Consider the following 5,459-nt stretch of genomic DNA (forward strand, 5'->3'; position numbering starts at 1 on the left):
TTATGTCCTGTCTTTTATTTACTATGTCAACTTTTATTGGGTTTGGTCAGAGGTAGCTTGTCAAGTGGGGTGAAAACAGTTGAAGTTTACATACACTTAGGTTGGAGTCATTAAAACTCGTTTTTCAACCACCCCACAAATTTCTTGTTAAGAAACTATAGTTTTGGCAAGTCGGTTAGGACATCTACTTTGTGCATGACACAAGTAATTTTTCCAACAATTGTTTAGGTAGATTATTTCACTTATAATTCACTGAATCACAGTTCCAGTGGGTCAGAAGTTTACATACACTGAGTTGACGGTGCCTTTTAAACAGCTTGGAAATTTCCAGAATATGATGTCATGGCTTTAGAAGCTTTTGATATGCTAATTGACATAATTTGAGTGACTTGGAGGTGTATTTCAAGGCCTAGAGGCGAAAGAAAAGCACAGCTATTTAGGCGATGTGCTGGCTAGCGGAGCGGAACACTTAAAATATAAAGGAGAGCAGCATACTCTAGGAACTCAGATGCAAAAATATTTATGTCCAATGTTTCGACAGAAGCTGTCTTCCTCAGGGTACAATGACAAACACTGTGGGATGACTCATTTATATAGTGAAAAGACAGGTGTCTGTAATCATGGCCAGGTGTGGCCTGATATCGTTGGTTAAATCTCATTAAAATATCATACAAAAAACAAATGGAGAATGTCGAGCAGGGGATCATTCTGCACCACGGAGAGTACATCCATGCTCTACGACAACTGCCGTCAACAGGAAGACACTGGACTCCGAGAAGAAGACAGACAGGAAGTCAAAGACCCTGCAACCTGGTCCACCCTCACACCATAATCAGAAAGGTGGTCAAAAGTAATGGCGTCCAGTACAGCCTGGGCGGTGCTAGAGAGGCCAGTGAGGTCGACCCCATGCCAGGACAGCCAGTAAGTGCTGGGTAGAGGAGTAGTGGGTCGCTGAGGATGGGAGACTAGGACCAATGAGTTACAGGCAAAGGAGAGGATGACGATGATACACACACCTAGTCGTACCGGGCAGCTCCCAAAAAAGGCTTTGACATGGCGGGAAGGGACCTGGGGACAAACATAAATGTTGGTCAACAACCAGAGTATTAGATTTAAACCGTGTCAAATGAGTTCTGTATGGGCAAGGCATCTACCTTGATCCTATAGAGGTACAGAGTTTGCAGGCTTTTGTTCCTGGCTTATTCAACCAATCAGTCTTCCCATTTAATTGTATTTATTTGTTTTCTGTAGCTGGGGAACACGGGACAGAGTGCTAGGGTCTGGCATCTGCCTCTCTCTCCACAAGGAAGTTCTCCTGGTCTCTATCGTCCTCTATAAGCAAATGGTAAGTAATCATTATTTTCACTTAATACACAAACCCAAACAGAATCATATTTTAGGGATGTTTTTTTCAAGTAATGTTTCCACCTTGGTTGACTACGATGTGTATTTCCTTTCCAGTGACAAGGTCTTTACTGATGTTCTCGGTCTCCCAGATGTTGATGAGTCCCGTACCCCTTAAAACATTCAACCTCCAGTTGCGTGTACCCCCTCTGTCACCAGGGTCAGCGCACAATAGAAAATAGGCCATAGAGGCTAAATAATTACAATTTAGAATTAACACATAGATGTGCAGATGATGATGTGCAAGTAGAGATACTGGGGTGCAGAAGAGCAAGAGGATAAGTAACAATGTGGGGATGCGGTAGTTGGGTGTTCTATTTACAGATGGGCTGTGTACAGTGATCGGTAAGCTGCTCTGACAGCTGATGCTTAAAGTTAGAGAGGGAGATATAAGACTCAAGCTTCTGTGATTTTTGCAATTCGTTCCAGTCATTGTCAGCAGAGAGGCTTTGGGAATGACCAGTGAAATATACCTTCTAGAGCGCGTGCTACGGTTGGGTGTTGCTATGGTGACCAGTGATCTGAGATAAGGCAGGGCTTTATCTAGCAAAGACTTATAGATGACCTGGAGCCAGTGGGTTTGGCGACGAATATGTAGTGAGGGCCAGCCAACGAGAGCAAACAGGTCGCAGTGGTGCGTAGTATATGGGGCTTTGGTGACAAAACAGATGGCACTGTGATAGATTACATCCAGTTTGCTGAGTAGAGTGTTGGAGGCTATTTTGTAAATGACATCGCCCAAAGTCAAGGATCGGTAGGATAGTCAGTTTTACTAGGGTACGTTTGGCAGCATGAGTGATGGATGCTTTTCTGCGAAATAGGAAGCCGGTTCTAGATTTAATTTTGGATTGGAGATGCTTAATGTGAGTCTGGAAGGAGAGTTTACAGTCTAGCCAGACACCTAGGTATTTGTAGTTGTCCACATATTCTAAGTCAGAACCGTTCAGAGTAGTGATACTAGTCGGGCGGGAGGGTGCGGGCAGCAATCAGTTGAAGAGCATGCACTTAATTTTACTTACATTTAAGAGCAGTTGGAGGCCACGGAAGGAGTGTTGTATGGCATTGAAGCTTGTTTGGAGGTTTGTTAGCACAGTGTCCAAAGAAGGTCCAGATGTATACAGAATGGTGTCGTCTGCATAGAGGCGGATCACAGAATCACCAGCAGCAAGAGCGACATCATTGATACATACAGAGAAAAGAGTCGCCCTGAGTTTTGAACCCTGTGGCACCCCCATAGAGATTGCCAGAGGTCCAGACAACAGGCCCTCCGATTCGACACACTGAACTCTATCTGAGAAGTAGTTGGTGAACCAGGCGAGGCAATCATTTGAGAAGCCAAGGCTATTGAATCTGACGATAAGAATGCGGTGATTGACAGAGTCAAAAGCCTTGGCCAGTTTGATGAAGACGGCTGCACAGTACTGTCTTTTATCGATGGTGGTTATGATATCGTTTAGGACCTTGAGCGTGGCTGAGGTGCACCCATGCCCAGCTCGGAAACCAGATTGCATAGTGGAGAAGGTACGGTGGGATTCGAAATGGTCGGTGATCTGTTTGTTAACTTGGCTTTTGAAGATTTTAGAAAGGCAGGGCAGGATGGATATACTGTAGCTCTATAACAGTTTGGGTCTAGAGTGTCTCCCCCTTTGAAGAGGGGGATGACCACGGAAGCTTTCCAATCGTTGGGGGGATCTGGGACGATACGAAAGAGAGGTTGAATAGGCTAGTAATGGGTTTGCAACAATTTCAGCGGATCATTTTAGAAAGAGAGGGTCCAGATTGCTGATTTGTAGGGGTCCAGATTTTGCAGCTCTTTCAGAACATCAGCTTTGAGTGAAGGAGATTTGGGTGAAGGAGAAGCAGGGGGGGGGGGGGGGGGGGGCTTGGGCAAGTTGCTGCAGGGGGTGCTGAGATGTTGGCCAGGGTATGGGTAGCCAGGTGGAATGCATGGCCAGCCTTAGAAAAATGCTTATAGAAGTGATTGTAGATTTATCAGTGGTGACAGTGTTTCCTTTCCTCAGTGCAGTGGGCAGCTGGGAGGAGGTGCTCTTATTCTCCATGGACTTTACAGTGTCCCAAACCTTTTTGTAATTTGTGCTACAGGATGCAAATTTCTGTTTGAAAAAGCTAGCCTTAGCTTTCTTAACTGAATGAGTAAATTGGTTCCTGACTTCCCTGAAAAGTTGCATATCGCGGGGGCTATTCGACGCTAATGCAGAATGCCACAGGATGTTTTTGTGCTGGTCAAGGGCAGTCAAGTCTGGGGTGAACCAAGGGCTATATCTGTGCTTAGTTCAACATTTTTTGAATGACGCATGCTTATTTAAGATGGTGAGGAAATCACTTTTAAAGAGCAACCAGCATCCTCTACTGATGGGATGAGGTCAATACCCTTCCAGGATACCCGGGCCAGGTCGATTAGAAAGGCCTGCTCGCTGAAGTGTTTTAGTGAGCGTTTGACAGTGATGAGGTCGTTTTACCGCAGACCCATAAGTATCTTTCATACAAATCTTAACCTTGTGAACCATTCTATACATATGTTGTTTGTCATGCAGAATGAAGGGGTTGTATCTTGGCAATAAAATACCTTTGTACCTTTTGTCTCGGGGCTCTCAACAAATCATCTGAGGGTGAATTGTCGACCAGCCATCATTATCGTAGAGCACTCAAATCGATTCACTTTATGTGTGTGTGTTGTATTGAACTGCTCCCTTAAGTGATTAAAGATTACATTTAAGTATAACTCTGACTTGTGTGATAAGTTTGCCTCTCCTCATTTGATAGTAAAGAAATGAACCACCACACAGGTTAATGAGAATGGTGTGCTTGAAAGGATGCACATAACTCTGCAATGTTGGGTTGTATTGGAGAGAGTCTCAGTCTTAAATCATTTTCCACACACAGTCTGTGCTTGTATTTAGTTGTCATGTTAGTGAGGTGCGAGAATCCCCTCTCACATACAGTGGCAAGAAAAAGTATGTTAACCCTTTGGAATTATCTGGATTTCTGCATAAATTGCTCATAAAATTAGATTGGATCTTCATTTAAGTCACAACAACAGACAAACAGTCTGCTTAAACTAATAACACACAAACAGTGTGGTTTGATGAAGGCATTGTCTGCATCGTTTTTTTGTCCTTTTCCCCCAGCATTGTCCCAGCCATATCCGCGGCAGCAGGAATAATTAAGTCCTCCACAATAGTATGGGGCTTGCCTCTCCTAGCCACTCGGTAGCTCACCATATACGACACTTCTAGCCCCTTCTTATTAATGGTATCTGTTGCTTTTATACATGTCTCACTACTCGAAAGTTGTCTTAATTCTCGCTAAAACTCCTGTGGCTTATTTTTCAAATTGGGATGTTACGTTTTTTAAATCTCAGATCACTGGTCACCATAGCAACACCCAACCGTAGCACGCGCTCTAGAAGGTATATTTCACTGGTCATTCCCAAAGCCTCTCTGCTGACAATGACTGGAACGAATTGCAAAAATCACAGAAGCTGGAGTCTTATATCTCCCTCTCTAACTTTAAGCATCAGCTGTCAGAGCAGCTTACCGATCAATGTACACAGCCCATCTGTAAATAGAACACCCACGCAAGAGTGAAGGTTTCATTGAGTTGTGAGATAGTACTTTTGCACATATAACACACTGTGGCACTACCGTTCAAAAGTTTGGTGTCACCTAGAAATGTCCTCGTTTTTGAAAGAAAAGCACATTTTTGCCCATTTAAAATGACATCAAATTGATCAAAGTACAGTGTAGACATTGTTAATGTTGTAAATGACTATTGTAGCTGGAAACAGCTGATTTTTAAAAACCTCTTAGGGCTAGGCCCCTTTTTTCTCCACTTCCTGCCTGAATGACGTGCCCAAAGTAAACTGCCTGTTGCTCAGGCCCTGAAGCCAGGATATGCATATAATTGGTACCACAAGAAAACACTTTGAAGTTTGTAGAAATGTTAAAATAATGTAGGAGAATGTAACACAATAGATATGGTAGGAGAAAATCCAAGGATAAACCAACCAGATTTCTTTTTATAGAGACCATGCT

Source organism: Oncorhynchus kisutch, linkage group LG4 (assembly GCF_002021735.2).
Source record: "Oncorhynchus kisutch isolate 150728-3 linkage group LG4, Okis_V2, whole genome shotgun sequence".
Taxonomy (NCBI): Eukaryota; Metazoa; Chordata; class Actinopteri; order Salmoniformes; family Salmonidae; genus Oncorhynchus; species Oncorhynchus kisutch.